Genomic DNA, 14,089 nt, shown 5'->3' with positions numbered 1-14,089 from the left:
CAATTTTCACGATTTGCTCGATTTTCGATTTTTAGTTTGTACCACAATATGTTCCCAAAAGACGTAAACTTTCGTCAAAAACAAGTCTTAGGGAGTTTCCGATTCGTTTGATATGTAAATCGTCAAAATCCGTTCGCGGCAAAAATAGTTATTAACGTTAACTTTATTTCATAAAACGTGACCTGTTTTCTGATTTGGCCCCCTTAATGAAAGACGTAGTTCCACGTCAAAAAATTGAACTATTCACTGAGCGATGCTGGAGATGCGCATGTTTTTAATGTGGGTGTCATTTTGTTGTTGTTACCTTTGCATTGTTATTGTTGTGGATCGAATCTGAGACGAGACATGACAATAGGGGGCCGATTCCGGACCACTTTTACTGTCAAACTCGGACCACTCACAACTCGGTTTCTGATTGGTTGATTAAGAAAATAATTAACGAAGATAAATATACAAGTATAGGATTTCCAACTTTTTTGTAGTGTTGGCAAAAATATTAAAAATTTAATAAGATTGCATTCATATTTCAATTTAGTTAAAATTTATATTATCGACTCTTTGAATATTCTCGTTTCTTTCACGTCCTTTTTCCTGTTCCCTGAAGAGAGCTGAACTTTGCATCGCAAGTTCCACCTCTACTCCTTTTTATGATCCTCCTGTCATCTAGCATAGCATAATAGTGGCAGTCTAGCAGAAAAGAGCATTCAATTATTTTCCAATCGGGCCCTATTCCCGTGTACACTTTACGGTGGACACGAAATGAAGTGTATCCACGATGACAACGGCACAGTGTCGACATCAGGATACGAAATTAGTTTTTACCAAGGCCTACTACTCTATCAGAATAGCCGGCAAAAGGCTAAAATCTGGATAACATTTTTTACATGGCGTTATTTATTTACTTGAATCACGTCTTTCTTACCCTACTTAACCCATTTCTGTACACTTTCCGATATTCCCACTAAAACTTATCATTATAATATAAAATTATCTTCAGATTAAATTTTTGTAAGCGATTATTTTACCACATGAAGAAAACAAAGTTTTCCATTCACATTGAACACTAATTTGAAACGGAGAAGTTAATTTTCATTCATAATTTCTATTTGAAAAATGTTCAATCGGCCTGAAAACCCATTATTATCTTTGACGCTTCTTTAATTCGTAAAACTAAGTTCAATGATGCTTCGATCATTTCGTGTTCATCGTGAAATCTATACGGGAATAAGGCCCATAGTCACTTTATAAATAAAATGATCCAAAAATTCAATTCATGTGTTTTAACACATCATACTCCTTCTATCAAATCTGTGTATTTTAGTTTTCTTTGCTCTCTTCACATTTAATTTTTTTACATACAAAAATACCACGAAAATATTTATTCTTTAAAATATGTGACATTCGGTTGAATAATTAATACAAAAAATGGTACAGCTCAGAAAATACATGATACGAAGAACACATGTTTCTCTCGTGGGAAAATAATCTTCCGAAATATTATAACCTTTGGCAACCTTCACATCTCGCTTCCCTGTTATCTAGCACCTGATCGACGAAAATGCAGAAAGAAGAGTAAGAATCCAGTTGTCACGTCTTGTCTTATGCGGGCGCTACACGATTCGTCCAACGTTTCACTCGAATGTTGGACTCAAACATTTGACTCGATGAATCGACAAATGTTGTGACGAATGTGCTGAATTCACGGTGAAGTGAATTTTCGATTCAATGCAATCGGTCCAAACAATCGGCGAGTATTTGGATCGAATGTTTATTGTTTTTATTATCTATCAAAAACGTTAGGAAATTGAATGACGATGCAAGTATTAAAATTGTACTGATATCAATATTTGGCCGAATATTTTGAACTTTATGAATCAATTTCATAGTTACTTCATCTAAAACTTGTAATCAAACCAATCGGTCAAAGATAGATTCGGACGAATAGTGTAGCGGTGTATCGAATGTCATCGAGTGTCGAATCAACGAATGACAAAAATCCTTTGACTCCGTCAAACCGTCAAACATACCAACGCTTAATACTTTCGACATTCTCACTATGGACGACGGTTCACAAGATGCTGTTGTTGGCGGCGATATTGCTGATGCTGGAGGTTTTTTTTTTTTTTTTTTTTTATCTGTATTATAGTGATTTTCAACTCAATTTGGCTGGTTCGTCACTTTTACTTCCATTTTTGGAAGAATGTCGGGAGTGAGAATTGAACTCGTGACCTTTAGCGTGAGAGGCATGGATGTTACCACTACGCCAGATCGCCTCCGCGATGCTGGAGGTGCTACAGCTGTAGATAAGAAAAATGAAAAAAATGAACTACATCCGAAAACAAAAGATCGCTGTCCGCCTATTGTTGTGTATAACAAAATCGTGGTGGAATAAAATTCAATAATGGCATCGCTGGATATTAGTCCAGGAAACTACACATTAAGACTGGGCAGGGAGAGAATCCAGATCCAAATGAAATGTAAACAGAGTTTTGCTACTGTTTTCAATGCGCTAAAATCAAGCGATACCAGGTTTTACACACATGGTACAAGTGATACAACACCCATCAAAGTCGTTCTCGTTCTTACATAAATTTGAGCTAGAGGAAATTAAAGAGGAGTTGAAAAATAATCACACCACTGGATGTCAACATGTTATATACTTCCAATAGAGGAGAGAATGCGCTATACCTCCTAACGTTCACGAAGGGAACAATTCGCCTATGTAGTGTATTGCCTACCTTGTATTAATAAACCATTGCAACACACCTATTTACTCACACCTTGTATTGCCTCACATTGTTATTCACCGATGCATACCTTTTATATTCATATACATTGATGGGTGGGCTACGAGCGGTCATTCGGGCTATGAGCGAAGAGAAGAACGGACGCGAAAGCTGATACGGACACAATCTTACAGCCTACAAGAACTGCAAAAAACCAAAACGCTCTTCGACGTGATCGTTAGTTGGCGTTTTGACGTAGGACTACGTCTTTCATTTCTATACCGGGATGTAAAATCAAAGTTTCGAAAACGAAAGCGTTACGCCGGAGACCGAGATTTTGGGTGTTAATAGCTCCTAAACAACTGAACGAAATGGTATGATAAACACTTCATTCGAAAGATAAAATTTCTACGCGTTCTATACTTGTTACTTTCTGATCCAAAAACTTGTTTCAATAGTCTTAAATTTGTTTTCAAAACAGGCTATTGAAATCACCAATCGGTATATAAGCGAGCGCCGCTCGGAAATCCACTCAGTTCTAATTGAACAGCGATTGGAGCATGTTGTCGCTGTTGTGGTGAAGTTCTTCATTTATCATGAAAGCGCGGATGAACGGTGTCACCAAGAGCCTGTTTGTGCACGTTAGGCTAGAAAGGAATCCATCAGGAGGAGAGTGATGCCACAAACGGTTCCCCGGGAAGATCTCGAAGCAGCCGCTACACACACACACACACACACACACACATACACGCGCGGAATTCTTTCCGTTTGGATGCCATTCAGCATCGAGAAAGATCCGGAAAATAATCTGCCAGTTCCTCTGGGAATTTAAAAATACATTCATGTGAAAGAGTTTATTTGAATGTTTTCTATCCATGTAACACTGTGACCAAATATGTTCCAATCAAGTGCTATTAACAGATGGTTATCGAGTTAGCATAAACCACTGGTGGGCTTCCAGTATCGAGGAAAATGTGGAAATATCTAATCGTTACTGAAAATAATCTGCCAGTTCCTCTGGGAATTTAAAATTACATTCATGTGAAAGAGTTTATTTTAATGTTTTCTATCCATGTAACACTGTGACCAAATATATTTGGTTTAGTGATTTATCAATCAATCGCAATTAACAGGATAGCTTCTGAAGATTATTCTTCCCATCAGTAGGATATTTCCGTATCCAATATTGGATGCATAAAACCGTGTGCCTCCAACGTAACGCTCTCGTTTTCGAAGTTCTCCAAATATTCATTCATTCAGAATGAATTCAGATTCAACTTCAAACAAATGATCTCTAAATCAACGATAGTCCTACGTCACCCTTGCGGTTATACCATAGATATAACCCACTTCCTGTTTTTACAATCGTAAAAATACCGATGCTGTACAATGTTACAGATGCCAGCAGTTTGGACATGGGATGAGAAACTGCAACCTTGAAGCCAAATGTGTGAAGTGTGGTGAATTGCACCTAACCTACCACCACGTTCACTTCTAACAACAGATAATAACCCACGGGAAAAAATCTTTTGTGCCAATTGCAAACAAAATCACACTGCCAACTACAAAGGATGTCCACAAAGAAGGCAATACATCGAAGCCCTCCAGAAGCGTAGAGAACAACTGGCAAATAAAACCACGACACATACTCGAGCCCGAACGTTTAATTCATCTTTCGTCCAACAGAACTACAACTTTTCTGACGTTCTGAAATCTAACACTTCTACTAATGTTCTCCTCTTCACTGCCAGCGAATTCCTGAACCTGGCAAAAGAAATGTTCGAACGTCTCTCTGCTTGTCGTTCCAAAACAATGCAATTTGCAGCTCTGTCCGAGCTTATGATTAAGTATGTATACAATGTTCAATAGAAGCTGTCTGAAAATACTAAACTGGAACAGTCGTTCCATTCGAAACAAATCATCCGAATTTTTCGAATTCCTGGAAAGACACGATGTAGATATAGCAGTAGTAACGGAGACTTGGTTAACTTCAAAAATCTCGATCTTCAACAAGCAATTCACCTGTGTGAGGGTCGACCGGAATAACGAAGATACCAACCGTGGGGGAGGAGTGGCAGTATTCGTACGCAATGCTCTACGATTCGTCAAGATGGATCTACAAACCTCTACTATAGAAACAGTAGGAGTAACAATCACAACGGATACTTCCCCCGTGCACATAATTGCTGCATATTTCTCGGGATATGGTAACAATACTGTCCTCAATCGTTTCAAAAAAGACATAAGAACCCTCACTCGTTATGATGAACCATTATTCGTCATAGGTGATCTAAATGCCCGGCACCGATCATGGAACTGCAGTAAGACAAATGGAGCTGGTCGTTTGCTGTACAATGTATGTGAAAACCATAATTTCTATATCCATCATCTACAAAAATTCACTCGGGTTCCACAAGGAAGGGGTTGTCCATCCACACTAGACCTGCCACTATCCAACAATCTAATCAGCATGACTCTACCTGAAGTATTCGAAGAACTATCATCAGATCATTTCCCGGTATTATTCACCATAAATGCAGAATCTCCTTTTCACTTCGAGAGACAATACAGAAACTATCGTCGGGCTGACTGGAGATTGTACTCCAGCTTTCTTTATCAGAACCTGGATATCACATCTCCTCTCATCAGCAACCTGAACTCAACACAAACAAACGACGACGCTATGAATGTTTTCATCACGTCACTCGTGGATGCTGAAAATATTTCTGTTCCTCTTGTTACGCGATCACCTCAAAAACAAGAGCTCCCTGGATATATAAAGCAGCTGATTCGATTAAGAAATTCCCGCCGCCTTCAGTATGGTCGCACGAGAGACCCTTTTTCTCAGAACAATCGTTGAGGAACTGAATCACAAGATTCGAGACGAAATCGCTTCTTACAAATATCGGAACTTCGGTACAACAATACGGAATTTAACCAATAGTAGCGAAAAATTTTGAAAAATGTCGTAGCTATCCCAAAACTGAATGAAGACATCACGTTACCGAACAACAACCGGCCCATAAGCCTACTATGCAGCCTCAGCAAAATTTTGGAACGTGTAGTATTAAAACGCCTCAGCACTCATCTCGACGCGTCGGGAATTATTCCAAATGAACAGTTTGGTTTCAGACATGGGCATTCAACTTGTCAACAACTTCTGCGTGTGACCAACAACATTCGAGCAGGATTTGCGGCTAAGAAATCTACAGGAATGGTTCTGCTAGATGTCGAGAAAGCTTACGACTCTGTCTGGCAGGCGGCATAAACATTACAGGTCTAACTGTCCTTTATATATGATCAAAATCATACATTCCTTCATCACAAATAGGAACTTTCGTGTGTCTGTAAAAGGCTCACTCTCTGAAAGACACAACATCCTCTTTGGAGTACCGCAAGGATCAGTTTTCAGTCCAACGCTTTACAATGTTTACACTCCATCTATCATCGCTATGTTTACAATGTGACATTGTGATGATAGATGGAGTAAACTACATATTCTTCGCCGACGATACTGGATTTCTTGTCACAGATGATGATCCGACTATTGTGACTACCAAGCTCCAACACGCCCAAAACGCACTTGAGGAGTACCAACGCCGGTGGCGAATTAACATAAACCCGAGTAAAACCCAAACTATCTTCTTCACAAGAAGACGCGCTCACAATAAAAGTCTGCGGAACGCCAATCCCGTGGAAGAAAGAAGTGACATATCTAGGTCTAACTTTAGACCAAAAATTACTATTTCATGACCACACCAACATGACTATCAGAAAGTCTAATGTGCTTATCAAATCCTTATATCCGCTCATCAACCGAAGGGCGACGTTACAGACAGCCAACAAGTTACTACTATTCAAATGTATTTTCCGTCCAGTTCTTACCTACGGTTCTCCCGTGTGGCGTTGCTGTGCGAAAACACATCTCAAGCGACTTCAGGTGAAACAAAATCAGTTGCTAAAAATGATGCTAGGTCCATCTCCATACTTCCCTATGGATGAACTTCACGACATCGCAGAACTAGAAAGTATCGAATGCTTCATTAACAGGACGGCCCCTACTTCCAGATTATCTTGTACAATTTCCGCTAATCCGCTTATATTAGCATTATATCCTTAGTTCTGTAATATTAGTATAAGTAGGTTAAACGCTTTTGATTCCTAGGGTTTTTTTTGCTAATAATTTTCCCCTAATGTTACTTTGACGTGCTACAAAATTATGTAAATAACATGACTACAAAAAAAAACTTAACATGAAAAATATGCAGCTGTAAGATATTTCAAATCTCTGCATAAAAGAATAACGGAACTTAATGTAAAAATGTTAAACTCAATAAAGGAATATGAAATTAATAATTAATAACCCTGTCGTGATATTGTCCCAGTGCAAGTCCAGGGTTCCGCGGTACAAAATAAACCATGCCATGACTTTCCATTTTTTATTAATTTAAGCCAAATTACCCAATTACTACGATGTTTTTTATGCAAAAACAGAAGTAAATGATTCTGAAGTACCGTGAAGTACCCATATACCGCTCAGCTAAGACAATATTTAAGGTTTGTGTACTCTAAAAATTACTGCTTACGCGTGTATAATATTTTTAACCCTCCTGTACTCGCGTGCAAAATCGTAACACGTATACTCGCGCACGGTGTCACAGACCGAAAATTGAACTTCTATGTAATGTTGTCATTGTGCATTTTCAGGCTTTATTGGCATCTATTTGAAGAAGAGGGTATGATTGAATGAAAACACCAAAACATATGTTTTCTTCGTCTTTATTATGTTTTAATAGTCATCTAATTCACCCTCATCAAAATAGAGTAATTTTTGATATTTCAACACAAATAACGAAATTCGAATTTTTCACTGTTATTAATTAAAAGTAAGGAACAGAATATAGTTCATGAAAGTATAAAGAGCTATAAAATAACATAAAAACGTATTAATCGATTGTGGTTTCATTGGAGTAAGAATCAGAACATAGCATAATTGCATGCTCGGAACAAACATATTTTTTACATTTCATGCAGTTGTTGCGTGTTTTTCGGGTCTTTTATCGAAGAGAAGAATGTATAACGACCTTCTAGATAATTACCAGATGATAAAGGTTCTGGAATACAAAGTTTGCATATTTCTAATATTCTTTGTCTTTGTTTTCTTGGTAATTTAAGAATTATTGCCTTTTTTTAGATGGGACATAAAAAGATGATATAAAAGGATTTCTAGGGACATCCTTTTCTTTTTCTTGTTTTTTTGTCGATATTGTCCATTATAAAAAAATCCTCCTGATTTGTTGCTTGGAAACAGCTGCACTATGCTTTGATAATATGCTTGGCACCCGTTTTAATATTCCTAGATGTCGTTTAATGAATCCATTGATTCATTTAAGAGCCGGTATCCCGTTTTTTAATGGATTGGAACGAGCTGATTTCCTCACTTAAAGTGCTACACATAACAGTAATCTTTTTGTGTTCACGGGGAATTCTGCTTTTGCTTTAGCTGACAGCCATTCAACTATTCGTCCTTCTGTGGCTTCGAGAATGGTTACTTTTCCAGGATGTTGTCTGGAATATTTTCCCAAGACCTTCTCGCTTAGTGTTGAATACGGAATTCTGTGCAATTTGGCCGCCTTCCGAACGGGAAATCCGGTTCTCAAAATTTTCACAGCGTCTGCTATTCTCAACCTATCCTATTGCATGCATTTCTGACCGGCGTTTGTTTCATTCATCGCAATATAGCAAATGAGATATGTTGGGTGGAATATGAAACAAGTAGAAATATGGGTAGGTAATACCAGGGACAGACATACAGCTGTACTTGCGTTGTACGTGTACAGCGTTGTACAGGTACCATCGTACCATGACAGACATACTTTCATTGTATTCTGCTTGTTCATGCTACCCACCACTAACCGTCTATGGCGCTGCGCACAGTACAACTGTAGCCATGTACAGCGGTAAAACAGGTCGGTACAGGTACAGCGATTGTACCGAGTTGCTTGCATGATTCTAGCGCTGTACATGGTGACAGACATACAATTTTCGAAGTACAACGCAAGTACAGCTGTATGTCTGTCATAAGTATAAGAAACATAAAGTCAGAGCAGTTTTTATTGCTTTCGTAGATTTTCAATCGTTTACACTTTGTAAATTGATAACAACTGTAGACAATGCTACAGCTTGTCAATTCCAACTGTGAGCAGCGCCATAGAAGGTAGGGATGGGTAGCATGAACAAACCATTGAATTTCTCTTGAGTTAATAACTCAGATTGGAAACATGTTTGAGGTGTTTGATAGTTTAGACGCTAAATAAAAACATTTTTTTTATTGAAATATGTGGTGAAAATTGGTCTAATTTTTGATTGTCAGTTTGACATGCGGTGTAATGTTCAACCAAAGTGCAGTCAATCCCAAAAATTAGTATACACATACTATTTGACGACACTCCCCATTTATTTGGTACAAAATATTTTGAATACATTTTTTTTATTGATGCATATTAATAACACACACTTTTAATTAACTATGCGCGCAAGAAAATTTCGCGAAAAGTTTTTTGTCAATTATTTAATCCAAAAATCTAAAACAATCTCTATTCTAAGCATCGTAAAATTAAGCGTACATCTCAAATTTCTTCAAAAAAATTAACCGTTTTAGTAAGATCTTTTTGTTTGAAAAAGTTTTTATCAAAATGGCAAGTAACAGGAAAGAAATGGATATTGTTGCACGTTCAATGATAATAAGTAAGACTTGTCGAGAAAAGACATTGCGGGAAATAGCAGCTGCTGTCAGAAGAATCCACTCTTTAGTAAAGAAAATCGTAAACAAGTAGACATACGAAGGAACCATGGAAAATCTCCCGAGGACGCAAACGGATCCTATCTTCTGATGATGAACGAGTAATTGTGTGAAGATTGCGAAAGAACCCTGAAACAAACATTCCTAAATTGATTACCGAAGTAGCCAGTACCATTGGAAGACCTGTCAGCGTAGACACTGTCCGGAGAGCAGCATACAGGAATAATCTGAGAGGTTGTGTTGACCGTGAAAAGTATTTCGTCTCAACGGTGAATATGAAAAAAACCACTACAGTTTGCTAATACCAGGAACAGACATACAGCTGTACTTGCGCTGTAAGAGTACAGCGTTATACAGGTACTATCGTACTATGACAGACATACTTTGGTTGTACATTGTACCGTATGTCAAACTGACAATCAGAAATTTTTCCAATTTTCACCACATATTTCAATGAAAAAGGTTTTTATTTAGTGTCTAAACTATCAAACACAACAAACAAGTTTCCAATCTGAGTTATTAACTCAAGAGAAAGTCAATGAAAAGAATATTTACCAAGTGTTTTGATTCAGTTTGTTCATGCTACCCACCACTAACCATTTGTGGCGCTGCGCACAGTACAACTGTAGCCATGTACAGCGGTAAAATAGGTCGGTACAGGTACAGCGATTGTACCGAGTTGCTTGCATGGTTCTAGCGCTGTACATGGTGACAGACATACAATTTTCGAAGTACAACGGTAGTACAGCTGTATGTCTGTCATAAGTATGAGGCATATGTAAACAGACCTAACGAGTTCTGGAAGAATGTCTTTTATACGGATGAGCCGGAAACCAATCTCTTTGAATCGAATGGAAGATAGTTGGTGTGGAGAAAAACAGGATCGGTGCTCCAGGTTCAGCATTTGGTTCCCACAGAAAAACACGGCGGCAGAATTCAGAATTCGATGTCTTCTGGAACTGGAGCCGAGTTTACCGATTCGGCGATGGTTAAGATGGCTTAATTGATCTCCCTGGAACGTAACCTGCAGTCTCCCGTTCAGAAATTGGGTCTCCCTCGCGATTACTACTTTCAACAGAATAATGACCCGAAGCAAACTGACCTCATCGTGCGGGAATACCTGCTCTATAATGTCCCAATCAACTCAAAACACCCTCGCAATCACCGGACTTGAACACTATTGAGTATCTATGGTGGGGAATCAAGAACCATCTGAAGAATAAAAATCCAGGGAACAAAGCGGAACTCAAAACGACGATTACGGAGATCTGGGAGGTACTTTCGTCTACAGTGACCAGAAATCTCGCCTCGGCGCTTGCAGGAAGTGCTGGACGCCAAAGGGGGGCTATACCAAATACTAGGGGATTGTTTTTTGTTATCTGTGAACATTTCAGAACTGATTTCAATTTTCTTTTTAAGAAAAGCTTGAACTGTACACTCAATTTTGCCACATCTCAATGGGAGATTTTTTGTTTGTATTTTAAACATGAAGTAGGAATGTGACTATTTTAATTTTTTTCTTATCACTACATGAGAGTACAATGGATCGATTTTGTGATGAATATGAGTCGCATTTAATCATTCAATTTTTAACCCCGAAAAATTCAAAAATAACAAAGCAGCACGAGGTGTATACTCAATTTTGTTATTGACTGTATGCCAATCACAAAATTGTACAACGTACAACGGGGAACTCTCAGTGTTTGTGTGTCTCTCTCTCAGTGTTTGTGTGTCCAGTAACTGAAATAGAACAAACAGCAAAAGCAATAGAAAAAGGAGTTGTATATTCTTCTCTTTATTTTCAATCATGCATTGGATGTGATCTTGGATGTGACTATTCATTTCACCCCACCAGTGCAATTATTTCAATAATTCAAATTAACCACTCACGAATGAATTTACTTTTACGTAAATACCTAATATCGGTAGCACGTTTTTTTTAAGTCACATGATGTCTAGTTACGTTTTGGCCAGAGCTAACCAGCGGCCATTACAGCAAGAACATGTTTCAATCCAAATGAGCTGAATTGCCCCTAGTTTTGTCTAATAGAAAAATATTTGCGAGAAAGAAGCGCAGGGTGGAGCAGGGAGCAAGGGAGAAGTCACCAACGACAATAATTAGATAAAGAGGTGGTGGAAGCGGCTGGCTAAGACCGTGACTGATGAGTAACTGATGATGTAGAGCAGGGGTTTTCTTGTGGTCAATATCGGTTTCCTAGGGGTCGACGACATCTAAAGATCGACCCTTATTAATTAACATAAGTTCATATTTGAAACTTTCAAGATACTGCATAAGTTGTGTTACGTGAACCAACTCGTTATAAGAATGACTAATATAATAGTAGAGAGTATTGTTTTTGTAATTTGTATTAATAACTAGCTGACCCGGCAAACTTCGTACCGCCCAAAATTTTGTTTTTTGTTATCAATACCTTCAACCATTCACGTTTTTCTACTATAAGCAAGTTCATGGGTCCAACCGCCGAACTGTTCATTGATTGATCTTCTGATCGAACTCGTTGAATTTACCTTTTACTATAAAATTCCTAGTATTTCTAACAAAATTCATCATTATAATATCAGATTATTTTCAGATTTTTCAATCATTTGCAAATAACATGTTTCTCCGTTACATGGAATAAATGTTTTCTACAGAAAATATGATAGAATAAAGACAGCCCTAAATCGGACTATTCCTTCCTCGAGTTCTTCTCTTATCAACACATTCGGCGATACTTTTCTATTGGTATAGATAGAAGAAGATATAGGAGTGCGTTTCTTCACATTAAAATCTATCAAATGGACTAACAGCACAGCACATGTAATTGTAGAACATATGGAATTTAATTTTCTGAATTTTCCCTTTTCCTTCAGAGTTTTCCGAAAATTTTCAATTGTCATGTTTGGTTGGATTATTTTTGATTGAAATATGTGTAATATTTTTATGGGACCTCCTCTCCATTCCAGAGGAGGGAGGTGTGTCATACCATCATATAAACGTTTCTCATACCCAAAAACCCTCACATCTCAAATTGTGCATGATTAGTTCTCGAGTTATGCAGAAGTTTGTGTTTGTGTGCCCCCTGTAATATGTGTTTCATTTGTATTTGAAACATTTTTTGCACCCTAAAACCTCAATATGCCTAATTTGGTTTCATTTGCTTCATTAATTTTCGAGTGATGCAGAAATTTCAGTTTAATTTGTATGGCATTCCCCCTTAGAGAGGGGGGTGGAGAGTATAAGCACCATAGAAACATTTATTGCACCCTAAAAACTCAATATGCCTAATTTGGTTTCATTTGCTTGAATAATTTTCGAATAATGTAGAAATTTGTGTTTAATTTGTGTGGCAGCCCCCCCCCCCTTAGAGAGGAGAGAGGGGTCTCAAACTATAACAAAAACCTTCCCCTGCCCCAAAAACCCCTACATACCAATTTTCATGTTGATCGGTTCAGTAGTTTCCTAGTCCATAAGAATCAGACAGACAGACAGAAATCCATTTTTATATATATAGATAGATTATTAATTACACCTGATATTTACTGATTTTTTTTGTCTATTTATTGATGAGATTATTACGTCAAGTGGCTATAGGGGTCGATGGTGTCACTTCAATCTGGAATAGGGGTCTTTGGCAAAAATAGTTTGAGAATCCCTGATGTAGTGTAACGAAATAACGAGAAAAGATTTGTTCCAGTTTTTTTTTTTGAAATATAATGCTATAACATCCGTTTTATTCTCAGAGGGCATTCGAAAAGTGGCTTTAAAAGTGTCTTGTCTCTTAATGGTCTAAGATTCATTACCGTTCATATAGGGAAAATGTAATGTAAGAGTTGATCAATCAAAATCAGGTAAGCTTTTGAGTTTTCATTCAAAAAAACTGAACATCACTTTTTTTGGTAGGGGTGTGCGTGTAGTTCCTTTATTTTGATTATAACGTTTGCTCTTCAGTTCTTAGCAGTCTTCCGAAAAACACTTACACATGTCCACGCGATGTGAAAATTCCATGTTTTTGTTTGAATTCGAACATGATTCTCGCTAGTGCTGAGTGTCTATCCCCAACACGAACAATGATACACAAACATAGACATATGAAAACAAACACGATGTTTATAATTCAAGAACATCATGTACAAACATATCACCCGATGTCGCAGTATTCATTGCTTTCGTTTCGTTTCTTTTCATACACGGAAAGAAATTATTCATCCCAAAACATTTCTTCGTAGAATACTTTTTCACAGAAACGAACTTGAAATTTAGTTCGCATTTCAAAAATTGCACGAACTAAGAGGCTATAAGTTCATGCACCAAAATATATATTTTTATTAAGGCTCATATGGCGTCAGCCTAACGGGGCCGGGAGTTCAATATTTTGACAATGTTTGCTTACAACTATGTTAGTAATATGTAACCGATTACTCGCGGTTGGCTCGAGGTTAGTATTACAAGTGTTCTCATAATTGGGATGTTGCTGTCTCCAATGCTCTGTACGTGTGCCCGACATGGGATACTTCCTATTGGGATGCAGCTGACCGTTAATCAGCAACGACCCCCTAG

This window comes from Toxorhynchites rutilus, chromosome 3, assembly GCF_029784135.1.
Source record: "Toxorhynchites rutilus septentrionalis strain SRP chromosome 3, ASM2978413v1, whole genome shotgun sequence".
Taxonomy (NCBI): domain Eukaryota; kingdom Metazoa; phylum Arthropoda; class Insecta; order Diptera; family Culicidae; genus Toxorhynchites; species Toxorhynchites rutilus.
The sequence above is the reverse complement of the archived record's forward strand: the minus strand, read 5'-3'. Positions refer to the sequence as shown.